At 36.0% G+C, this 27,500-nt stretch overlaps 1 protein-coding gene across 1 annotated transcript in view; it reads left to right on the top strand.

Moving 5' to 3' along the window:
- Window positions 1–561: 561 nt before the first annotated feature.
- Window positions 562–27,500, top strand: part of hs3st1l1 (heparan sulfate (glucosamine) 3-O-sulfotransferase 1-like1) — a 49,389-nt gene continuing 22,450 nt past the window's right edge. The window contains exon 1 of the mRNA XM_039648425.2: window positions 562–938. The gene's annotated coding sequence lies outside the window, so the exon portion shown is untranslated. The remainder of the gene's footprint in view (window positions 939–27,500) is intronic.

Here is a 27,500-nt window from a genome sequence, read left to right as displayed (position 1 = left end):
CCCATCTGAGCATCTCACAGAATAACTCGTGTGGATGACGACAGTGCATCTGTGCGTTCATCTATATGCACAATATACAGTAAGTGTTTATTGCTGAAATCAATAGTTTAAATGACTGGTGAATGATGTGTGTATTAGGCTGCCATCACATTATTTCATTTTCATCTCTTACATATTCTCTGCATTTGCAATGCACTGTCAGTATGAGAAGTATGACATTAAAATGTAGTATTAACTGCATAGGTATACGAAACAAAATAATTGACATGACATTGATTGCATATAAGAACGTTTTAGTTTAAGCGATAAATTGAATTTACATGGTTTAATGACCGCTTAGCTCGACGGCGCATGCGCGGAGTGTACTGTTCACTAAGGCTATCCTTACAGTAAAGCCGAGTAGAGTACATTAAGCTACAGTAGAAGGTATTTTTGAGTAATTTACGAAAATTGTGAGAAAATAAGATTTATATAGGCTATATTATTTGCAATCATCTTAGGTTAAGCAAAACGAAAACAAACAAACAACAACAACAACAAAAAACAGGATATGAACCACGGTAAAATATTTAATAGTTTAAATACTGATATTGTTTTGAGTTGTGCGCGCATCAAAACGACTCCTCCCTCAACACACAAACACACATACACGCGGTCGCGCGCACACACACAGTGAACTCCGCGCGCTTCTCTCTCGGTGTGCTCGTCAGTCTCGCGCTCAGCGCGTGTGGAGAAACAGCATTGCTGGACCTGAAGGAGTGATGTGATTTAGTTCCGCTCTTCTTTAGGAGGAAACGACACTTCGAGAGGAGACACGACGGCGAGAGAACCGAACCGAACCGAGCTCTAGACCAGAACAGTTCCCGTGAGCGCGAGAGAGACGCGCGCCGGACGCGGAGCGATGGATTCCTCAGCTCGGCGCTCGCGTGGAAACACAGGTGCGTTTCTCTCTCACCTGCAGAACATTCATTAAACACTGACGTGTGCGCGGTTTAGGATTATGCTTTACGGGAAATAATTGCTTTAAATGTTTTATACTAGAACGATGGTTTTTAAAAGTACTGCACCACAGACAGTGATGGCATCGCAATACTGGTGTTCTTAGTTACACGAATGGTGTACCATGGTGTTTGCATCGTAATTCAATATACGGAAATAAATAACATGGTACTACTAGAACCATGCATGGTTCCAATAATTCACTGTTAAATTAATTTCTTTCTGAGGTCATGATTGGTTTGTATTAATATTTATTAGTAATATAGCTGTCTCACGGTACTTTGAAATGATTACCATATTCGTTTACCCTTGTTTTTGTATGGTACTCCAATGTACGCAAGGAAATACCATGGGACTACAGTAACACTGCTGAATGGTTTCTTGCTTATTGCTTTGTATTAATGTTTAGGATTATATTAGTAGGCTACTATAGTGTGCATGATGGCAATAATGATACTGAATGATTATATTTATGTACCATGGTATTTTAATGGTCCTCCAACATTTACCATGTAGTCTACGAGTTATGGTTCACTATTCGAAAACCATTGCAAATCAATTTCTTGCAGAGGTCATGATGTTTATGTATTAATACTTTAAAGAAATCAGGATAGTACAGTGATGGTAATACCATGGCACTTTAGGATTAATATGTTCGTATTTGCACGGTGATCCAAATGAATACATGTCCAATAAAACACGATACTACCAAAACAGCCATAGTCAATTATTGTTTTACATTCCTCTCTAAGGCATTACTAGAACAGTGATGGCGTAAGATGTTATTTTGATGTATAAGATGGGATTGGATGATTATCATATGGTACTCCAAAATAACACAAAAAGCGCCATAGTGGTATTACTTTTGACATGAAAGACTATATTATGCAATACTTCACAATATTTGCATATTGCATATTTATCACTTTCATATTGTATGCAATTTAACTAAACATATCAGGTAACAAACATGGACTTTGTTATATATATATAATATATTAGAATGTCATGCATGTAAAAACTCAATTGATCCGTTAGTGAAGCAAAAATGCTTCATAAAGTTGTGTCTTTTGCGAGTCATTGAAACCAGTCTGATATTGAGCATTGCGGTTTCAAGTGCATGCAGTTTCTTTGCTTATTTCTCCTTATTAATGTCTTGGGAATTCATCAGCATGTAATTGAAACCTGGATTGTTGTAGCGCTGCTTGTCTCGGGCTGCTATTTAAGGGCTAACAGGAAAACGGGAATGAGCAGACACCGTATTCCCGTGTCAATCCCTCACCAGCTGTCCACGCTTCTGAGCACATCCGATAGTTTACTCAGACCCATTCATCACACAGGTAGAGGCAATACGCACTACATCAATTCTCATTTGCAGGTGCATTCGGTTTAGCCCGGTCTCATTGTTTAAGTCCAACCCGATTAGATGGGCTGAGATGTGACGGGACCCCTGAAGTTTAACAGTTAGTGGCACGGGTATTGAAAGAACAGGATGAGCCATTCGATAGTCTTCTGCAGGCGTCCCAAGACTCCTTTCCTAACCCGTAACCCGCTGTCATCTCGTATTGAACTGTTTAAGAATGGATGATTTTGTTTGGTGTTTGGTTGGGGGCGTTTTGCCACAGGCCAACTGATTCACCTTTAATTAAAAGAATGAGTGGCTGTTTATTTTTGGATTCCCTCTGGCTCGTCTTGGGAAGGCTGGCGGCTCCTACGGTTTTACTGAAGCAGGCTCTGTCACTTAAAGGAGTCGTTCACTTCAGAATTAAAATGTCCTGATGATTTACTCTCCCGCACGTCATCCGAGAGGTTCATGTCTTTCTTTCTTCAGTCGAAAAGAAATGGATTGTTCTCCATACAGTGACTTCAATGGGTCCAACGGGTCGAAGGTTTCAGTGCAGCTTCAAAGTCTCGACACGATCCAGCCGAGTAATAGGAGTCTGATCTAGGCTACGTCCACATTAATCCGGATACATTTAAAAACGCCGTTTTCGTTTAAAAAACGCTCCCCGTCCACACTAGCATTTTCAGCCGTTTTCGTTTATAAACGCTCCCCGTCCACACTAGCGTTTTCAGGCACTTTCGTTTAAAAACGCTCCCCGTCCACACTAGCATTTCAGACGTTTTCGTTTAAAAACGCTCCGCGTCCACACTAGCATTTCAGACGTTTTCGTGTATAAATGCTCCCTGTCCACACTAGCGTTTCAGCCGTTTTCGTTTATAAACGCTCCCCGTCCACACTAGAGTTGTCAGGCGCTTTCGTTTAAAACGCTCCCCGTCCACACTAGCATTTCAGACGTTTTCGTTTAAAAACGCTCCGCGTCCACACTAGCTTTTTTAGCCATTTTTGTTTAAAAACGTTCCCCGTCCACACTAGTGTTTTCAGCCGTTTTCGTTTAAAACGCTCCCCGTTCACACTAGCGTTTTTAGGCGTTTTCGTTTATAAATGCTCCCCGTCCACACTAGCGTTTTCAGCCGTTTTCATTTAAAAACGCTCCGCGTCCACACTAGTGTTTTCAGGTATTTTCGTTTAAAACGCTCACCATCCACACTAGTGTTTTCAGGTATTTTCGTTTAAAACGCTCCCCGTCCACACTAGCGTTTTTAGGCGTTTTCGTTTATAAATGCTCCGCGTCCACACTAGTGTTTTCTGCCGTTTTCGTTTAAAAACGCTCCCCGTCCAAACTAGCGTTTTCTGGCGCTTTCGTTTAAAAAACGCTCTGTGTCCACACTAGCGTTTCAGCCGTTTTCGTTTAAAAACACTCCCCGTCCAAACTAGCATTTTCAGGCGCTTTCGTTTAAAAAACGCTCCGTGTCCACACTAGCGTTTCAGCCGTTTTCGTTTAAAACGCTCCCTGTCCACATTAGTGTTTTCAGCCGTTTTCGTTTAAAACGCTCCCTGTCCACACTAGTGTTTTCAGCCGTTTTCGTTTAAAACGCTCCCTGTCCACATTAGTGTTTTCAGCCGTTTTCGTTTAAAACGCTCCCTGTCCACACTAGCATTTTCAGGCGCTTTCGTTTAAAAACACTCCCCGTCCACACTAGCGTTTCAGCCGTTTTCGTTTAAAACGCTCCCTGTCCACATTAGTGTTTTCAGCCGTTTTCGTTTAAAACGCTCCCTGTCCACACTAGTGTTTTCAGCCGTTTTCGTTTAAAACGCTCCCTGTCCACACTAGTGTTTTCAGGCGCTTTCGTTTAAAACGCTCCCTGTCCACACTAGCGTTTTCAGCCGTTTTCGTTTAAAACGCTCCCTGTCCACATTAGTGTTTTCAGGCGCTTTCGTTTAAAAACACTCCCCGTCCACACTAGCGTTTTCAGCCGTTTTCGTTTAAAACGCTCCCTGTCCACATTAGTGTTTTCAGGCGCTTTCGTTTAAAAACACTCCCCGTCCACACTAGCGTTTTCAGCCGTTTTCGTTTAAAACGCTCCCTGTCCAAACTAGCATTTTCAGGCGCTTTCGTTTAAAAACACTCCCCGTCCACACTAGCGTTTTCAGCCGTTTTCGTTTAAAACGCTCCCTGTCCAAACTAGCATTTTCAGGCGCTTTCGTTTAAAAACACTCCCCGTCCACACTAGCGTTTCAGCCGTTTTCGTTTAAAACGCTCCCTGTCCACACTAGTGTTTTCAGGCGCTTTCGTTTAAAAACACTCCCCGTCCACACTAGCGTTTCAGCCGTTTTCGTTTAAAACGCTCCCTGTCCACACTAGTGTTTTCAGGCGCTTTCGTTTAAAAACACTCCCCGTCCACACTAGCGTTTTCAGCCGTTTTCGTTTAAAACGCTCCCTGTCCACATTAGTGTTTTCAGGCGCTTTCGTTTAAAAACACTCCCCGTCCACACTAGCGTTTTCAGCCGTTTTCGTTTAAAACGCTCCCTGTCCACATTAGTGTTTTCAGGCGCTTTCGTTTAAAAACACTCCCCGTCCACACTAGCGTTTTCAGCCGTTTTCGTTTAAAACGCTCCCTGTCCACATTAGTGTTTTCAGGCGCTTTCGTTTAAAAACACTCCCCGTCCACACTAGCGTTTTAGCCGTTTTCGTTTAAAACGCTCCCTGTCCACACTAGTGTTTTCAGCCGTTTTCGCTTAAAAACGCTCCCCATCCACGTCCCATTTATTTAGCAAAATATCTCCCCATCACTGATGCGTCCAGGTCGCACTCTGGTGAATATGTTTGGTCTAAAACGAAAACGTATTAGTGTGGACATGGTCCAAGACAAACCAGCGGACATTTTATGAAGAAAATAAACGTTAATATATGGTCGAGACTTATTTATTGTGTCGAGACTTTGAAGACCCGTTGGACCATTGACGCCACTATATGGGCAAACACCCTGCAATGTTTTACTCAAAAACCTTCATTTCTTTTCGACTGAAGAAAGAAAGACATGAACATCTTGGATGACTTGGAGGAGAGTAAATCATCAGGACATTTTAAATTTCCTAATAATTGACTCTCCCGCACGTCATCCGTCTTTCTTTCAGTAATGCAACCTACGTCTGGTTCTGTTTAAAGTACAGTAAATGCAACTGTGCCACATATGATTCATTTTTAATGGCAATGAAAGCATTGGATTTGATCTGTCTCCGGGGGATTGGTTAAAATAAGCCCGTGTCCCAGCGGTACGCACGAGTGCTGAGATGTCCACGAGTTGACTAAATGCTTAATGCACGCAGCTGTTGTGAATGCAGTAATGCTTCAGATGTCCAATACTTTGGCACAGCGAAACCAAACGTGTGTGTGCTTCAAAGTCATGGCTCGTCGTCACACACAGCTGCTAATTCCACTAAACTACACTATTGAGACAACATAAACACTGGTTTTAGTTAAAGGCTGGGGTTCGCTTGATATCGGTTATAAAGTTACATCACTTTGGGCAGATTAGGATGAATTTCTGAACACAGGGCCGAGCGAATGTTCAAGCTCAAACTTTCATACTTCACCGAGTACGGAGGCGTATTGCATTCACTTGAAGAAAAAAAAAATCTACTCTGTTTTTCTGAATTAATGAGTTAATTTTTCAGGAGAAAAATTTTTTTTGCTCTGTTTTTCTGAATTAATGAGTTAATTTTTCATGGAATTTTTTTTTTTTGCTCTGTTTTTCTGAATTAACGAGTTAATTTAGAAAAAACAGAGCAAAAACTTTTTTTTCTCACGAAAAATTAACTCATTAATTCAGAAAAACAGAGCAAAAAAATTTTTTCTCATGAAAAATTAACTCATTAATTCAGAAAAACAGAGCAAAAAAATTTTTTCTCATGAAAAATTAACTCATTAATTCAGAAAAACAGAGCAAAAAATTTTTTTCTCATGAAAAATTAACTCATTAATTCAGAAAAACAGAGCAAAAAAATTTTTTCTCATGAAAAATTAACTCATTAATTCAAAAAAACAGAGCAAAAAATTTTCCAATGAAAAATTAACTCATTAATTCAGAAAAACAGAGTAGATTTTTTTTTCTTCAGGTGAATGCAATACGTAACCGAGTGCTGTAAATGCTTTGTTTCGTTGCCATCAATATAGAGAGAAAGCCAGAATTGACATCAGGGGGAAAATGAAGCAAGCATTTGCTTTATTAGATTAAAAGTTTAGAGATTAGACCAGCTAATTACCTAATTACAGAAAGAAATTTGCTGTGTTTAAAAGAACATGCAGTGCAGAATTGAAAACAGCATCAAATGTAGTTTCTTGATTAGGAGAGCAAAATTGCATTAATAATAGCAGACGAACGTGAAGATGCAAAGCACTGCGTCCTTGATAAGAGCAACTCATGTTATGCTCGCTTAGATTAATTCAAACTTATTTCTCCATAATCGCCTTTCCTTTTCTGCTCGACTCAAGAGCGATATTAATATTTGATGAGATTGTGTTAGTTGAATTAAAGGAGGGAAATTGCTAGCTGAGGGAATGGCACATTGTTAAGCATGTAAATGTATTCTGCTCTTTTTGGGAGAGAAAATGCAGACGACTTTCCCCTCAGGAGGTCCATCGTGGTAACATGCTCGACTTTAATGTGTGCCAGATTCAATCTGCAGGCCTTAATGTCGACTGATAATTAATATTCCCCGGCTGCAGTCGGGACGCACGGACGTACAGTTGTTATAGGAGCAGATTGTGTTTGGAGGGAGTTTGCGCTCCAGATGTCTTTGGTTTTGGGAGAAATCTTGCCAGCCGATTTGTAATAAATCTGCTGTTTTAGGCGAGTCTCTTCTCAGGTGAATCTCATAGTTTAATGCTCTCAAAGTCCTGCTCGTGTTTCACTCCAAAATCAAATGAAGAATGAGCATGAATGGGTTACGCTTTACAACAAGGGCCCATTAGTTAACATTAATACAATGAGCAACAGTATTTATTCATCTTTATTTAATGTTACACTCTAAAAAATGCTGTTTTTTTTTTCAACCCAAATTTGGGTCAAATATGGACAAACCCAAATGTTGAAAATTAGTTAAAAATGCAATGTTAAAAATAAAAAAATGCAATTAAAAATATACAGTTAAAATTTTAAATTAAAAGTTTAACCCAACATTTGGGTTTGTCCATATTTTACCCAAATTTGTGTTAAATTTAATTTCAAATTTTAACTATATATATTTTTTTTAATTGCATTTTTAACCCAACATTTGGGTTTGTCCATATTTGACCCAAATTTGGGTTAAACATTTAATTTCAAATTTTAACTGTATATTTTTTTAATTGCATTTTTAACCCAACATTTGGGTTTGTCCATATTTGACCCAAATTTGTGTTAAATTTAATTTCAAATTTTAACTGTATATTTTTTAATTGCATTTTTAACCCAACATTTGGGTTTGTCCATATTTGACCCAAATTTGGGTTAAAAATTTAATTTCAAATTTTAACTGTATATTTTTTTAATTGCATTTTTAACCCAACATTTGGGTTTGTCCATATTTTACCCAAATTTGGGTTAAAAATTTAATTTCAAATTTTAACTGTATATTTTTTTAATTGCATTTTTAACCCAACATTTGGGTTTGTCCATATTTGACCCAAATTTGTATTAAAACAACCCAGCATTGTTTAGAGTGTAGTTAATAATAATAATAAAAACTTGTTAGTTCATGTCCACTCATGTCCATTAAATAATATTGGTAAAACTTTTACAATAAGGTTCATTAGTTAATGCATTAACAAACATGATATTTTTAAGATAATTACTCTATTTAATAATCTTTGTTAATGTCAGTTTAAAAAAACACATTGTGTGTTCATGTTAGTTCACAGTGCAAAACTAATGTTAACAAATACAAACTTTGGTTTTAAGAATGTATTAGTAAATGTTGAATTTAATATTATTAACTAAGATTAATAAATGCTGTAGAAGTATTGTTCATTTTTAGCTCTTTACTAAGGTAGTTAACTAATGAACATTAGATACGACTTTTGATTTTAATAATGCATCAACAAATTTTGAAACTAACAATATTAGTTCATGTTAACGTAGTATAAAAAATGATGCATTATTTTAAGGTGCTATTCAGTGCATGATGGATAAATAGTTTTTATTTGAAATAATAAAGCATTATTTTGCTTGCATCACATCGATGAGAATATTTTTCCACCAAGAAGCAGTGCTTTATTTCATGCAAGTTGCAAAACAATAAAAAAAAATCTGTTCCTAGGCTTCATTTTCTTTATGCATAATATAATATCATACTTTTTTCTTTTGATTCGGGGGTGAAATATGATCTAGACATGTTTGTGACAGGTTTGGTGGGATTCGCCTCATTTAGCTCATTTTGCATTGCAATGAGAGGGACTACTCCCTAAATGAATAAAACATCAAAATATTCCCGTGCCACAAGAATGAGATGTTCTTGCACCTGGCAGGCTTCTGCAGAGACGGGCACAGAGCACGATGATACGCCGTGGCTAGAGGAGTCATTTGTCGTGGATGTGTGAGCTCTTGCTGCTGGCGGTGTGTGTAACTCATGCGACGCCCTCGGGCCAGACACGTCACCAGTTTTGTTCTGCGACTTATTGAACTCTCTTTTATATGGTTAATGCTGAACTGGGCAAATACAGATTAGCCCCTGAGGGATGCTCTTTGCTTTTCCTCTCAGATCTAACAGTGCTTAAAGGCAGCTTTTGTCTGAGCCCAATTCTCTGACTTATGGACCCTTTCAAAATCCAAAAGAAGCTGCACAGTTTCGGCCGCAGATGGCAGTGCGTTTTGTGCACCTTTGCTCTTTTATAAACTACAAATGCTGCAACAATTTTCTAATCAATCATGGCGTACGCAGCACTGGATGCGAACCGTTAAGTCTCAATAATTTAATTAAGGTCATCATTTTTTAATGTTGTTTATGTGTCTAATAATGTGCTTTAAGTCAAATCATGTGGAAATTCATAAATATTTTCTCCTTAAAACTGCAGTGAACCAAAGACGGTCTCAAAAACACACTTTGAAATCGCTGGTGTTTCTGACGTCACAAACGACCTTGTAACCAATCAGATCAACGTGTTATCGTCAACCAGGGACTGAGTGGAGGCGGGGCTAATCTGCATATTCATAGAACCGCACATACTACATGAGGCAAGGGTGTCGAGTTACATTCAAGCTATTTTAAGGCATTAAAACCATTTTTTTTCAAGGAAAAAAACATTAAAATATGTAATTTTGGTGATCAAAGATGTGTTTTAAGGGATAAAATGATTGACTTCAGGGGGGCTTTAAAATATCTTCCAGCCATGCGATGGATTAGGTAGGCAAGCCGTTTATTTCGAAACATAGTTAACCACGTTTAAACAATAAACAAGTGATTTTACTGAACAGAACTACTTACTTGTGTAAACGGCACTATAAAGGCACATAATTAATAGTTACGTTTATTTATGAAGCGCTTTTCACAGATAAAATCACAAAGTGCTGCTCAAGAGGATAAGATAAGCAAACAATATAAAAATGAAGAGTTCAGATGCAAAAGCCTCTAAATGCCATTTAAAATTTTCTTCTAGAATGATCATTTTTATCAAGCTTGTATATTTAAGTTCAGTAATTTCACTTAAATGGCAATGATAATTACCTATTAATTGTTATTTAAGTGAAATTACTGAACTTAAATATACAAATTTGATAAAAATCATCATTAAAGAAGAAAATTTCAAATGGCATTTAGAGGCTTTTGCATCTGAACTCTTCAAATATATATATATATGCAAGATTAAAGGGACGCTAGTAAAAACCCTTCAACCAAAATCTTTCCTAAATAAACATGTTTTCATGTTTTAATAAGATCCTGCACTCTAATCAATGCTGGGTTGTTTGAACCCAAATTTGGGAAAAATATGGACAAACCCAAATGTTGGGTTAAAAATGTAATTTAAAATTTTAACCCAACTTCAACTTTCAACTGTACATTATTCAACCCAACATTTGGGTTTGTCCATATTTGACCCAAATTTGTGTTGAAACAACCCAGCATTGTTCAGAGTGTGTAAAGCCAAGCTTCTAGACTTTAAAAGACATATTTTGTGTTGGTTAAGCAAGTGATTGAAGTAACATGATACATTTTTTAGGGTTTAAGAGGTTAAGGTTAACCATTAATCAGTTAATTCATGGTTAACAACAGAAATGTACGTTTGGTGCTAAGTTTTACCATTGCAACACCATTGAAACACACAGACATATGAATAATTAACTGAATATGGCCAGTAATATCCACAATTATTAACGTTTTTATTTTCTTATACATCTTAATTTGTGATGTTTTCATGCTCTCAGCGTCCAGTAATTCTCTGATGGGAACTTTCATGAAACCGAAAGTTGCTGAACACTCGCATCTCGCATTTTAAACCTTTTCCCTCCACAGCCCACATATTAACTTAGCCATACATGTCTTTAAAAGTTTGGCCTAGATTCGGCTCGTTTGGTGCCCGCTGAGACTCCTCGTGAACTCTTTCTGTTAAATTGCTTCAGATGTAGATGGATGGGATCAGTCGGAGCAGATTCCTGATTAGCCCTTCAGGGAAAATGGACGGATTAGCCACAGCGCTACGCTTCGCCTCAGTCCATCTCACAATCCTCACTAACCTAACAACATCATTGTCTTTAATAGCTGCGAGACATGTATCCGCGTACTACTTGCTAATTCTCACAGGATGGCATTTATTAGTCAAGTAGGCATTAGCATTTTGGAGCTGGATCACAAGTTATCCAGCGTCGGACCCGGTGAAGTTATAGCTGGTCCATTCCAAGCCTCGTTCATATATAATAGATAACTCGCTGTAAGTTATGGCATGGAGCATAACTAGGCTAAAACATAGATTTGCATATTTGAGCCTAACTGAATTATTCATGAGAGTACTGAGGCCTTTTCTTTATCACCTTCACCGTGGGAAAAGATTAAAAAAAATACCAAAAGTGAATTATTTTGTTGTCTTGTGGTAAAAGTGAAGACTTCTGCATCTTTCTCACTCTTATTAGCTGCTCATTTTGCAATGACTTGGTCAAAAAGACTAGTGGTCCAGTCTTCTGAAACTGTTCAGTATCTTTGTCAAATATAAGTCTTTACTTAATGAAAATCTACTGTATAATGTGCATTACATTTCATGTCGACTGTGCACTTTAGTCATTCTACTGACTATAAGTATCTTTGCAAGTACATGTCAGCTAACTCTCATTAGTAGCTGTTATAGGGGTTTGGGTTATTACAACAAGTTGACATGTACTTGCAAAGATACTTAGTCAGTTGACTGTGTTGGGGAGAATCAAAATGAAGTGTTTGCAGATATACAGTCTGCTAGTTTACAGCATTTGACAATATTTTTCGCAGTATTTTACGAATACGCAGTGAAAAGCGTGTGCGTTCTTTGGGTGTGAGCGCTAATATTACCACTGCTAGGTACTAGTAGCCTACTGAGAATTTGAGCAACTAAATGACAATATAGCTTCTCTCCAGTAAAATATACATATCCTGTGGTAATTTCTTCATGTTATACCGAACTCTTTTGACGGGTTTCTGAGTACGAAATGCTGAAGATAAATGTGAAGTACATCTGAGCAATCAGATTTGATAGAAGTCTTTAACCCTCAGGTGCTCTTCGTTTCGGAGTCACACTTGTTATCTTCCCGGTCAAAAGTGACCGGGCGCCTAAAAATTACATTTCCTCCATCCCAGTAAAACCAATGCAATTTATTTTTGTTCTATAATATTTATTCTTTGTAATTTAGTATTTTGAGACAATTTGATTGAATTTATTAATATTTATGCAATATTTATGGTCTATTTTTGCCATGGAAAAATATATATATTTTTCTATATATATATGAAGAGTTCAGATGCAAAAGCCTCTAAATGCCATTTGAAATTTTCTTCTTTAATGATGATTTTTATCAAACTTGTATATTTAAGTTCAGTAATTTTACTTAAATAACAATTAATAGGTAATTATTATTACCATTTAAGTGAAATCACTGAACTTAAATATACAAATTTGATCAAAATAATCATTAAAGAAGAAAATTTCAAATGGCATTTAGAGGCTTTTGCATCTGAACTCTTCATATATATATATATATATATATATTTTCTTTTTTTCAAAAAATTATGATTGCGGTATTTTAGTTTAATATAGAGTCTAGGCCTTCAGAAAAAAAAATTTTTTTTGAAGAAAATTAGCACCATCTGGTTACAGTATACTAGATGGCATGTACAGCTCTCTATGGAGAAGCATGTGAATTCCCCAGATGTTTATGAACACTTTTTTTTTTGGTGGAATTGAATATATAGTTGAAACAATCTCACAAACGATTTTTTATAATAAAAAAATTATAAAAAAATCTGTGAATTTTTGTGTTTTGTCAATTTCCCATTCATTTCCTAGGGTGTCATTTTTGACCAAAGACCACAAGTGTGACTATTTTTTTTAAGATCACTTAGCATGCTCAGATCATGACCTCAATTTTTTTGTGTGTTCACATACATAATGCCATAAAAGTCACCAAGTTTCGTAACATTACGATGAAGCTGTGATTTTTAAAAATTCAAAACATACTTTTTGTAATCAAAATTTATTGGTGTGTATGTGTATAAAAGTGTGTTTGTGGATGGGTTTGTCTGTTTTGTATCCTACTTCCAGCAGGATAATGCACCATGTCACAAAGCTCGAATCATTTCAAATTGTTTTCTTGAACATGACAATTGAGTTGACTGTACCAAAATGGCCGCCACCGTCACCAGATCTCAACCCAATAGAGCATCTTTGGGATGTCTTTGGGAACGGGAGCTTCATCCCACAAATCTCCATCAACTGCAAGATGCTATCCTATCAATATGGGCCAACATTTCTAAACAATGCTTTCAGCACCTTGTTAAATCAACGCCACGTAGAATTAAGGCAGTTCTGAAGAAGTATTAGTATGGTGTTCCTAATAATCCTTTAGATGAGTGTGTGTATGTATATATATATATATATGATTATAATGTATCGAAACAAATATGATCGGAGAGCAAAAACATCCAATAATAGCTAAAACTGTTTTCGTAGCTTTCGTTTATGGCATGTTAAAGATCAGCGTGAACATTCTGCTCAACATCTCCTTCTGAAGTAAAGTCCTACGGGTTTTAGAGTGACACAAGGGTGAGCGTGTTTATTTTTAGGTGAACCATCCTTTTAAAGAACCAGAAGTGAAATCAGAAGCAGAATAATGATTCCCGTCCCGAGTCTCACGAGTGCATCTGGATAAGTGTATTGATTGTGTTTCCTCGCATAAACTCGCACACAGCATCGGATGATCTCACAGGAGCCGCGCTGATGGGACAGACTCATTAATGGTGTATGTATTCCCGACGAGGCTTCCTGGATGTGAGCCTCGGGATGACGGCTTTGTGCTTTCTTCTGTTCAATTTGCTGTCATTTTCAAATAATTGGACGAAAGCACGTTTGGAGTGCAGTTTGAGAGGGACTTGTTGAGTATGAGGCTTTTGACACCTAATTTAAAATATTTTTTCATCACGAATTCTGCGGCAGATGCATTATGGGGGGAATTTATCATTCCACTTGATGAGCAAAAAGGCTTTTATTCATGGCTTTTCCTTCTCCTCGGATCAGAGAGAAAGCCTCCTGAACCGCATGTTGTGTTGCTCTTTATTTCGCACTACATGAGCTGCCGAGTGTTGTTATTCAGATACACAATTAGACAATAGATGTGTGTTAAATGGCTCCGTTTCTCATATACCTGCAAGAGGCAGGAGCCCAAATATTGTTTTGTGTTGCAGTGTTGTGTGAAATGAAATTACCCAGAGATTAAAGCTCATAGAAACGGCAGTCATTTGATTTTGCGGCTTACTTTATTATACTGCACGTCTTGGATTTTCCATTCTGTGCTACTGGATTCATTATTTATTATTTTTTGTTTTCAGGCTTTCATAAAAGGCTTTTTCATGGAACAGTGGAGAGAGAAGCGAAACTGCCTCAGTTGCAGAAAGAAAACTTTTAAAGTACTCAAGTAAACACTAATAAGGTTATCCTTGAACAGCACGGTCACATTATTATTAGTGGTGCTTATACTTAGGGTTAGAGATTTGAAGAAAGCCTCAAGTATTATATTTTTGTAACGTGCAATTCAATCTTATAATGCTCCATTTGTACTACAGACATCAGTGGCAAGGTACAAATGAAGAGTTCAGATGCAAAAGCCTCTAAATGCCATTTGAAATTTTCTTCTTTAATGATGATTTTTATCAAACTTGTATATTTAAGTTCATTAATTTCACTTAAATAACAATTAATAGGTAATTATGATTGCCATTTAAGTGAAATCACTGAACTTAAATATACAAGCTTGATGAAAATGATCAATATAGAAGAAAATTTCAAATGGCACTTAGAGGCTTTTGCATCTGAACTCTTCAAATATTCAACATTTAAAGATCTTTTCTCTTTTGTTGTGCTGTTTTTAATACAAGAATATGTTATATGTGAATCGGCTTATCGGCTGATCGGCTTACACAGAGCGTACTAAATAATATTAGATGATTATTTGACTAGTTGTTCAAGCGAATCCCCCGTTATTCTTTAGATGAGCCCTCAGTTCTGGTGCAAAAGTTATGAGCAAACTTTCCTCTAGTAACGTTCGTTTAAAGTTATCTGGTCTTTAATTTTGTTCTCAAAACATCGCCTGAAATATTTAAATTAGATGGTCATTCTATTATCATTATTTTTTAAATGTAACTATTTGTTTTGGAATGTTCAGAGAACTTTCATCAAAAGTAACGTTGTTTTAAAAATGATAAAACTAGAAAGTATCTTTTTAAAACATTTAAAAAACTGTACGTTTTGAATGTTCAGACTCAGAGAACATTTTCGAACTTAATGGGTACATTTAAAACATTTTTTTAGCTGGGTAATAGTTATTGGTTGTTTTGGCCTTTTTTTAAAAAAAAACAAAAAATTACTCAATTACTCAATTACTCAATTTACTCAATTTAGATTAGCATAACTATGAGCCATAAACCCTTGACAAATGAAAGTTTCTGAACTTGGAAAATTGGTAACACTCTGGTAACACCATGGCAACACCATAGCAACATTGTAAACACCACTCAGAGCAACTTAGAGGTAAGCCCTAGCAACACCATAGCAACATTCTACATATTTTTGTTAGCTGGTTAATAGTTATTGGTTGTTTTGGCCTTTAAAAAAAACTTGCTGCATCTTTTGTGTGTGTGATTTTACTCAATTACTCAATTTACTCAATTTAGATTAGCATAACTATGAGCCATAAACCCTTGACAAATGGAAGTTTCTGAACTTTGAAAATTGGTAACACCATGACAACATGTAAAGACATCTTAGAGATAAGGCCTGGCAACACCATAGCAACATTCTAAACACCACTCAGGACATCTTAGAGGTAAGCCCTAGCAACACCATAGCAACATTCTAAACACCACTCAGGACATCTTAGAGGTAAGCCCTAGCAACACCATAGCAACATTCTACATATTTTTGTTAGCTGGGTAATAATTGTTTTGGCCTTTTATTAAAACTTTCTGCATCTTTTGTGATTTACTTTTGTGTGTGTGTGTGATTTTACTTCAACTTAGATTGGCATAACTGTGAGCCATAACCCCTTGACAAATGAAAGTCTCTGAACTTTGAAAGTATACTGTATTTCTGTGTCCTTATATGCACTTATATACTTACTTATTCTTGATTTTGACATGTTTTTCAAGTGTGCCCTGATTCTGCCTCTGTCCCCCGCCCCGGAGTGGAATATATTAGGGTTTAATTTAGGACTTTAATTTCATTTAAATTTATTTCATTGAAATGAGAATCTTATTTTTTGTCCTCAGAGATTTTGAGATAATGAAGGAGGTTGCTTGTCTGGCGCTTTGACAGCGTGATGTGTAAATACACAAATATGAAATACCAACTGATGAAGGCGTCTGATAAAGGAGCCTCAAGCCTTTTATAAACATTGCCCTTATGAAATAACCGCCAGACACGCTGCAAATATCACAGGGTGGCGAAAGCATAAAACGCATATTAATGCACATATCTGAATGGTCAACCTTTCAGGAGTCAGAGTGCATGTTTTTAGAAATGATGTCCTGCTTCATTTGCAGTCCCGAATGGTGCGTCTAATGGTGATTCAGAGTAAACAACAGGTAAATCATCCACGTTGGTCAGATTAAGCCATTAGCTCAGCGGCTGGAATGTTAAATGTAGAGAAATGACTCATTTAATGTCTGATTACCAAATAATAGCGTGCCCTAAACAATGGCCGACGCTCTGCTAATTCCCGAGATAACAGTCTCCATCTTCACGGATAAGCTCTTAACGCATGCAAACGTGAACAGTTTTTGTATTAAAGCGTGCACACAATACAGTGAAACAGTCTGTTTTGTTATTAAAAGACTCTTGGTCCTCGAGATGCGTCTTCATTATCCTCGAGCACGCTCCGTGCAGATAACGCTGCCTCATTTGCTCAATTTTCCCGCACACGATAATGCAGAATCTTTCTTGCAGCCACTCGGATGACAAGAGCACACCGTCTTCCATGCGCTTGCTGGATTACAAAGGTTAATCATCAATTTGAGGCTTATTATGACCAAATAGTTGCAAGACTGCTCGAACAGAATTGGAGCTGCCGGTGGAGAACAGATATAATCGACCGGGCTGAGAACACGCAGTCCAGTGTAAATTGGAGTCCCTGTTGCATGATGATTAGAAGGTGTTTGATGGCTTAAACACATCTCTGTTGGATCATTGAAAATACACAGAGCAATCACGAGTCACTGGGCCGTATTGATCGCGTTTTGCTCCGACAGGAGGAGTCCAGTGAATTCTGTCGTAGCTTGAGAGAGAGAGAGAGAGCGCAGTGGGACTGAATTTTAGATTCTTGAAGATGGTACCACTATTACTAATGAGATCATTCAAGTTTAGATTAATGAACTGCATAAATGTTATCCTGATCTTACATTGTGTTATTTACTATTGTCTGGTCCTCCTAGTGAGTTTCTTGTTGGTGGTGTTTGCTGTCAATACTATTCAGAACATAAACCCTGACAACACCATAGCAACGTTCTGAACACCATTCAGAATATCTAAGAGGGAAGCTAGCAACACCATGGCAACACCATAGCAACATTCTAAACACCACTCAAGACATCTTAGAGATAAGCCCTGGCAACACCATAGCAACATTCTAAACGCCACTCAAGACATCTTAGAGATAAGCCCTGGCAACACCATAGCAACATTCTAAACGCCACTCAAGACATCTTAGAGATAAGCCCTGGCAACACCATAGCAACATTCTAAACACCACTCAAGACATCTTAGAGATAAGCCCTGGCAACACCATAGCAACATTCTAAACACCACTCAGAGCATCTTAGAGGTAAGCCCTATCAACACCATAGCAACATTCTAAACACCACTCATGACATCTTAGAGATAAGCCCTGGCAACACCATAGCAACATTCTAAACACCACTCAAGACATCTTAGAGATAAGCCCTGGCAACACCATAGCAACATTCTAAACACCACTCAAGACATCTTAGAGATAAGCCCTGGCAACACCATAGCAACATTCTAAACACCACTCAGAGCATCTTAGAGGTAAGCCCTAGCAACACCATAGCAACATTCTAAACACCACTCATGACATCTTAGAGGTAAGTCCTGGCAACACCAAACCAACATTCTAAACACAACTCGGGACACCTTAGAGATAAGCCCTAGCAACACCATAGCAACCACATGCAATATTCTAAACACCACTCAGAACACCTTAGTAACTGAAGAGGTAATCCTAGCAACACCATAGCAACCACTTAAAAACTTTCTAAACTGAGATAAGCCCTGGCAACACCATAGCAACATTCTAAACACCACTGAGGACATCTTAGAGATGAACCCTGGAAACACCATAGCAACCACATAATAACATTCTAAACACAACTGAAGACATCTTGGAGATAAGCCCTGGAAACACCATAGCAACCACATAGCAACATTCTAAACCCCACTCGGGACACCTTAGAAACTGAAGAGGTAATCCTAGCAACAACATGGCAACCACTTAAAAACTTTCTAAACTGAGATAAGCCCTGGCAACACCATAGCAACCACATGGCAACATTCAAAACACCACTCAGAACACCTTAGTAACTGAAGAGGTAACTTTCTAACTTTCTAAACTGAGATAAGCCCTGGCAACACCATAGCAACATTCTAAACACCACTGAGGACATCTTAGAGATGAACCCTGGAAACACCATAGCAACCACATCATAACATTCTAAACAAAACTGAAGACATCTTGGAGATAAGCCCTGGAAACACCATAGCAACCACATAGCAACATTCTAAACCCCACTCGGGACACCTTAGAAACTGAAGAGGTAATCCTAGCAACAACATGGCAACCACTTAAAAACTTTCTAAACTGAGATAAGCCCTGGCAACACCATAGCAACCACATGGCAACATTCTAAACACCACTCAGAACACCTTAGTAACTGAAGAGGTAATCCTAGCAACACCATAGCAACCATTTAAAAACTTTGTAAAGTGAGATAAGCCCTGGCAACACCATAGCAACATTCTAAACACAACTTAGGACATCTTAGAGATAAGCCATGGAAACGCCATAGCAACCACATAATGACATTCTAAACACCACTGAGGACATCTTGGAGATTAGCCCTGGAAACACCATAGCAACCACATAGCAAAATTCTAAACACCACTCAGAACACCTTAGTAACTGAAGAGGTAATCCTAGCAACAATATATCAACTGCTTAAAAACTTTCTAAACTGAGATAAGCCCTGGCAACACCATAGCAACATTCTAAACACCACTCAGGACATCTTAGAGGTAAGCCCTAGCAACATGTCAGCAACGAACAGCATCACGTTACATTCAGGACGCTCCACTGAAAGGCCAGCTGAGAGTGTGGGTGATAATGCTGGTCAGTGATGATTGAGAGCACACGCTTGTCTCTCAGCAGGGAATGTGCTTTGCATTCATTTCATCCGCTGTGACTTGCACTGCATTCATGGTTTACATTTGATCTGTGTGTGTTTTCTGTGAATCAAACCATGACCTTCGCATCAGTGCTGTGTTGGTATCTGAATAATTGCAGTCAGTGCTGTGCGTCTCCTGATCTGCTGCCCTGTGTTTCAGTGGCCAGTGCAAGCCCTTGCTCATGGAAATGCAGTGGTTTAATGTGACGGATGTCGGTGTCAGAGCTGGCGTTATGAGGAGAGCTCAGCTGGAGGCAGACGTTTGCGGTGCACATGAACACCTGTGTTCATTACATAAGAGTCAGTCTGAAGCGCTTCATCAAAAAGCCCGATGGAAAGTGGATGCAGCTGTTAGTCTTCCTTCGCTGAGCCCAAGACCTCTTACAGTGATTTCAGGCACATTTCCACAGCGCAGCTCTCAGCAAGCCACTCCAGAAGAGCTTTTGAAGTGAGTGTGTGTGTGTGGCTTTCTACATCATTCCAGTTCAGGTGAAGAAGAGCTTTGTTTCAGGCCGTGCACACAGCGATTGTCTTTCCAGATGGTTCAGTCATTGTTTCTTCAGGATGTTACTAATTAAGTTTTGCAGGTTGATTAAGGATGTGCAAAACTATACAACATTGCACATTTTTTTTTTCTGAAAAATGTGTCAAAATTAAGTGTGTTTAAACATATTTAAACAACTTATTATAGACATTGGCAGATATTTTTACATTTTTCAGACCACAGAACATGCCATATGATGTAATTTTGGGTCTCAAGAAAATGCATCTTGATTTAAAAATTCTTTTAAAAAATGTTTTATTGGAGTTAAACTATTAATTTATTTCTGGTTGATCATGCCATAACTATTTTCTAATAAAATGCTTTTTTTTTTTTTTACATTGATGGCCATTCAAAAGTAGCCCTGTATTTTGAATTTTTGCTAGCAAAATATTAATCAAAAATATGATATTTATAAAACAGATTTCTTCTGAATTTACATTGTCCAGTGAAATATAGTTACAGTATAATCTACTCATTACATATTTTATATACATAAACATCACAACAACTTTAAAAAAGACCATATGAAGAGTTCAGATGCAAAAGCCTCTAAATGCCATTTGAAATGTTCTTCTTTAATGATGATTTTTATCAAACTTGTATATTTAAGTTCAGTAATTTCACTTAAATAACAATTAATAGGTAATTATCATTGCCATTTAAGTGAAATCACTGAACTTAAATATACAAGCTTGATAAAATCATCATTCTAGAAGAAAATTTCAAATGGCACTTAGAGGCTTTTGCATCTGAACTCTTCATATATATATATATATATATATATATATATATATAATGTTTTAAATATATGTGTTTATATATATATATACACATATGTTGTTGAATTGGACTAAACATAATTATTGAAAGGGTAAAATTGGCCGTATATGATTTTTATAAGTCTTACTCGACTGTAAAGCATGTTTATTCATAATTTTTTAAGTTCCTTTTAAAGTTAAATATTAACATTTTTAACAAATTAAACGATTTCGTATAACTGTTATTATTATTGGTGTTTTATTTATTATATTTTTGTTTTGTTTATGGAGATAATATTGTTAAAGTCAACGATGAAGTGAAATATACTTGTGATTATGCTTATTTTAAGTTACATTGAGTTTTCCATGAATAGCCTTTTGATGCAGATACGGCGTTTAATGATAAATAAACAAACCTGAATGTGTTGACCTCGGTCCATGCGTGTCTAATCGCTGTCGAGCATTAATTTTGCACATCAGAACGTAAACAGAAAGCTGATGGAGGTGTTTACACGCCTGTGTTTATGACAATGACTTTCTCTGATAAAACACGCGTGTTTAAGGTGTGTACGTGACACTGCACATTATCAGCTTTTTAGTATAATCTCATCTATCCCATTCAAAACCTCTACTAAAGGGACTATATGGAAGTGTGTTGGTGTTTGGATCAGTGGATCCATGTTGTGTGTGAAGTGCCTCGGTTTAATGATGTTTGAGCTGAGGTGTGTGCGCTGGCCTATTTATCCTGTCAGAGTCTGACTGATGAAGTCTTTGGGTGGAACCGCGGCTTCTCCGAGTCTAATAGTTCAGAAAGTGAGTTGCTGTTGCAGAGGTTACGGGTTTAATTCCATGGACGGGTGACCGGGAACTGGAGAAATACTGGGATCAGATTCACCTGCTCCATCACTGCCGGCAAAACACTTAACTACAAAATCTCTAAAAGCGAGGGCTGTTTTAGGCGGGTTTGCATGTAGCCGGGGTTTCACCATTGTGAAATGTTGTGAAGTTGATTGATTAAAAGGAAATATATTAAAAAAAAAATTTGCATGTGTGAACCGCTTGTAATAAAACCTAAAAAATAGGCTTCCTTGAAAGCCTTTATGACAATTCGCTTTTAACAATACAGAGTGTTTCAAAGCAGCTTTACAGAGATAACAGGAAAATAATACAACAAAGTGTGTTTCCAGAAGAAATTAGCGTCATAGTCTGGCTTAAGAAAGTTCAGTGATGGTTCATTTTGTTGTAAAAAAAAAAAAAAGAAAAAAGTTATTAATGTAGTTCACATATAGCAATCTGGACAAAACCGTGATGTCATCGTCCAGTTCAGTTCAGTTCTCAGATAATGGTGTCAGTGCAGCAGATCAATAATATTGTTGAATATTAAATTATGTCCCCAACTACACTGAAAAAAATAATATGCTTTATCTAATCAATAAGATTGTGGCAACATATTATTAATAATAATAATAATAATAATAATAATAAAACTTTATTTTATATAGTGCCTTTAAAAGTAGTATCTCAAAGCACTTTACATAAAAAATAATGGAATTAGAAAGATACACAACAGTCTAGGCAATAAAAACTAAACAAGCAATAAAGTAAAAGGCAAATATAATAACAATCACAGTGATCACACAATCACATAAAAGCCACCCTAAAAAGTACGTTTTAAGGGAGGATTTAAGCAATATTATTAATTAAATTGTACGAATTAGAATTAATTAGAATGTTAATTTGATTAACTAATACTCAATTCTAATTTGTTCAATTTAATAAATAATATTGCTTGTAATCTGTTGCCACAATTTTATTGATTAGATAAAGCATATTCATTTTTACAGTGTAAGCAAGACAAAAGCCAACGGCAACAAAGTTGAAGAAAGGCGGAAAAGTGAAGGACTGGAAAATTCAATCATAAAATTATTATATTTATACATCTTAATATTTTTGTTCTGACTTTAATTCATTCTGTAATTAATCATTGCATTATTGTATTTCTACTGGAATAAAAATACTTGAATTTTGCACGATATGTTTTTAGTTTTTCTCAGTCGCTTTGGTGCATTTCTCAGATCAGAATTGAGAAATGCGCATTTCAAATGACAAAATCGAATTTCTTTTTTTGAGTTTTACATGCTTCCAAACACTTGAAGTAACTTGTTTAATTTCATCAATTCAAATGCATGTGTGGATAAACACAGTCAATCAAGTTTATTTTACTTAAATTTAAAAAGTGCACATGCATTGAAATTCTCAAAACTGTTCAATCTTCTTGTGCACATCAAAAAAGCAGTTTCTCATTTCTTCGAACAAGTTGCAATGCTTTGGTACATCCATGCAAATGATTATGTTCTTTCCTACATTATCAGTCGCTTATTCATGTTGATCAACATGTATTATAATGGGTCCCTGTTGAATAGTCTCACCACCCACAACATTCAGGCTTTAGTTCACAGCAAGCCTTTACATGCAAAATGGTTGAAAAAGTCGTCATAATCAAGCATATTTCTATACATTTCCAGTAGACTTTTTTTCTAAATCTGTCCTCATTTCTACTTTCATTCCTTTCTGTATCGCAATGACACGGCCTGTCAACAAATTACAGTGCAAACAGTAAAAGCGTAAATGTGAATCTTGTCCAGTCTCTTGCAATCAAACTCCCACACACACACTAAGGTGTGTAACCTACAATTTACAATAATTGTTGTCATCAACTTCATCCATAGTTTACATCAGAACATCTCCAGAGTACACTGTTACTGACAGCATGACCTAGCAATTTGACTGTCTTACAAAGACTTGTAATGTGCTGACATGTTCATAACACAGATATTGACTTTTGAGAGAGGAATCAAGGATTTTGAGCAAGAGACGCTTTTGCAGGAAATCCGTGTTTTGCTATTTATACGAATTCTTTTAAGAAATGTATTTGCTTTTTTAAAAATGTCGAGGATGATTCGAGAAATGTACCAAGCGAATGAAAAAAACTAAGATGTCATCAGAATAATGCAAAGAAAAGATTCTAGCTCCATTTTCTTCACTTTGAAATTACTTTTTATATGTTTAGCTTACCTCAAGGGCATCCAAGATGTAGGCGTCTTTGTTTCCGCAGTATTTTCAATTTTGATATTTTTAGGTCAAATAAAGGTCCGTTCCTGTCTGTCGGTCATATAATGCAGGTCTATGGTCACCACCTCAAAGAGCATGCACAGAGAAGTCCAGATTAAACATGATTTAATGACTCGTAAATGTAAGTACACACGACACAGACACGATGGCTTAAGACACAAGAGGTAAAACGATATAAATACTGTTGGTTTTCTCACACAAACCGCTCGTTTCGTGTCTTAGGCCATCAATGTGTACTTACGTTTACGAGTCATTAAATCTGGACTTTGAGGTGGTGACCATAGGCCTCCATTATAACGGTTTGACCTAAAAATATTAAAATTGAAAATACTGCGGAAACAAAAGACACCTACTTCTTGGATGCCCTTGAGGTAAGATAAAACATACCAAAAATTAATTTCTAAGTGAACTATCCCTTTAACTAATGGCTGCAGTTCAGTTAACGGCCACCGGTGTCGCTAAAAACAAGCCGTTTCCAAATACTGCTAATAACTGTAATTAGGCCTCAAGGGGTCTTTAGTTGGATTAGATGATGACATGCACTTTCTATGTTGTTAAGATGCTATTCTGTCTCTCGGTCCAGTCCTGAATCCGAATCGTTGTTCCCGTAGAGAGCAAAGCAAATAACAGAAGTCCAGTCTGTTCTCAGATTCGCTCTCGATTATCGCTAATGGGTTTGTGTTCTGCCTCTCTGTGCTTCTCCAGCTCGACCTTAAGACATCGGTGTCTTTACAGTTATAGCTCCTCTTTGCTGAATAAAGGTTAGTCTCTCCTTTGTGCCGCAGTGCTTTTACTGTATATCATACTTAAATGTCAGGATCGTACTTGGGGCTTTCTCTGGAACTGGTGTCTGAAAGGAGTCGTTCACTTCAGAATGAAAATTTCCTGATGATTTACTCTCCCCCGCGTCATCCGAGATGTTCACGTCTTTCTTTCTTCAGTCGAAAAGAAATGTGTTTTTGAGGAACACACTCCAGGATTGTTTCTCCATTATAATGGACTTCAATGGTCCAGTCGATGTGAGTTTCAATAAGAGTCTGATCTAGACAAACCAGCCGACGTTTACAACAAAATACACATTTATATACTTTTATCCACTAATGCTGGTCTTGCAAATCCACGACTTCACGCGGAAAATGTAGAGTATCATCTCAGCTGAACATCTCAGATGACGTGGAGGAGAGTAAATCATCAGGAAATTTTAATTATTACACCATTAACACATGGAGGCAAAAGCAAGCGTTTCGTCTCTCATGTTGTCTTCAGTGTGTGAATATAGTCCTTTATTAGTCATTTCTAATAAAAAATCGTATACTTCACCTCGGAATTAGGCGCACACTACTTTTAAAGGTCATCACTGAGAATAGAAAAACAAATGAGTGAAATGCTGTTCAATGCATACATCTCTATTTATCTGCAAAAACAAACAAAGATCATGTTTATAGTAATGCACAAAGGTTTCGAAAGTACAGACTTGTGTAGTTTTAGTATTTTTTTATGCACTATTATAGTATTCATTAATATTTTTAATTTGCTTTAAGTTTTTGGAAATACAAAATGAGTTTTTTGGCCAAAGATAATGAACCATTTTTCCCCCCAAGTAATTGATTTTTTTTTTAATTAATATATGTATAGCCTATATATATATATATATTTCTAATAAAAAATCGTATATACACCGATACTTCACCTCAGAATTAGGCGCACACTACTTTTAAAGGTCATCACTGAGAATAGAAAAACAAATGAGTGAAATGCTGTTCAATGCATACATCTTTATTTATCTGCAAAAACAAACAAAGATCATGTTTATAGTAATGCACAAAGGTTTTGAAAGTACAGACTTGTGTAGTTTTAGTATTTTTTTTAATGCACTATTATAGTATTCATTAATATTTTTAATTTGCTTTAAGTTTTTGGAAATACAAAATGAGTTTTTTGGCCAAAGATAATGAACCATTTTTTCCCCCAAGTAATTGATTTTTTTTTTAAATTAATATATTTATAGCCTATATATATATATATATATATATATATTTCTAATAATATATATATATATATATATATATATATATATATATATATTTCTAATAATATATATATATATATATATATATATATATATATATATATATTTATTTATTTATTTCTAATAAGAAATATATATATATATATATATATATATATATATTTCTAATAAAAAAATTGTATATACAGCAATACTTCACCTCAGAATTAGGCGCACACTACTTTTAAAGGTCATCGCTGGGAATAGAAAAACAAATGAGTGTGTCTGAAGACGTTTTTAAAGGAAGGAGCGATGAGCAAAGCTAAATGTCATCATGTTTGGGGATGTCTGTAGTGCATCATCTCGAACCCGAGGGCTTACACAACAACACAATGAGTCACTCCACATCTGAAGTGCTCCGCGATAACAAGAGGTTGTTTGTCTATAATTCAGCTATTGGCAGTTTGATGGAAAGTGTCATTGTGGCGTATTCACAGCAGATGTCTGGCTTCAAACGGGTCCTCTCGGCAGTAATCAGCGAAGACCCAGAAACCGGCGCCGCTAATTTGCGACAGCTGAGTCGGGATGATTACGCTATTTGGGTTTTGGAGGTCAGTCTATTCAATCAACGAGCGAACTGTGTGGACTCATCAGCGACTGGGAAACTTTTAAAGGAATGGTTCAAAATAACTTAAATGTAATGTAAAACCAACTGTTAAATGCTGTTCAATGCATACATCTCTATTTATCTGCAAAAACAAACAAAGATCATGTTTATAGTAATGCACAAAGGTTTCGAAAGTACAGACTTGTGTAGTTTTAGTATTTTTTTTAATGCACTATTATAGTATTCATTAATATTTTTAATTAGCTTTCATTTAAATTTAAGTTTTTGGAAATACAAAATGAGTTTTTTTGGCCAAAGATAATGAACCATTTTTCTTCCCCAAGTAATTGATTTTTTTTTTTTTCAAATTTATATATATATATATATATTCGCACACAAAATTAAAGTTTGTGTTTACATAATATATGCGAGTATAATTATTTTGTGTGTATATATATATATATATATATATATATATATATATAAATACACACACATGCATGTATATATTGTGTATAATTATTTTGTGTATATATATATATATATATATATATATACACACACACACATGCATGTATATATTTAAGAAAAATATGTTCTTAATATATCAAATATTTATACATAATATTAATTGTGTAACTTTAATTTTGGATGCAATTAATATATATATATATATATATATATATATACTTTATTATAAAAAATGTGTTAATTACAAATACTAAATCTACAATAGAAAAATATTATATAATAATTAAAGTTTTTTTGTTTATTTAAAAATATTAATGCTATCATATAAAGATATTAATCTAATATTTTATAATATATATATATATATTTTAATTAATTTAAGTTTTATATAATAAGATAGAGTACATCATCATAATATATATCAGTATTTTTTTAGCTTGTCATTTTAGTATTTGCACTCTTATTTCAGTTATTTT

This window comes from Pimephales promelas, chromosome 11 (assembly GCF_988280905.1).
Source record: "Pimephales promelas chromosome 11, fPimPro1.hap1.1, whole genome shotgun sequence".
NCBI lineage: Eukaryota > Metazoa > Chordata > Actinopteri > Cypriniformes > Leuciscidae > Pimephales > Pimephales promelas.
Note: the sequence above shows the minus strand (reverse complement) of the source record. Positions and strands in the feature narration are given on the sequence as shown.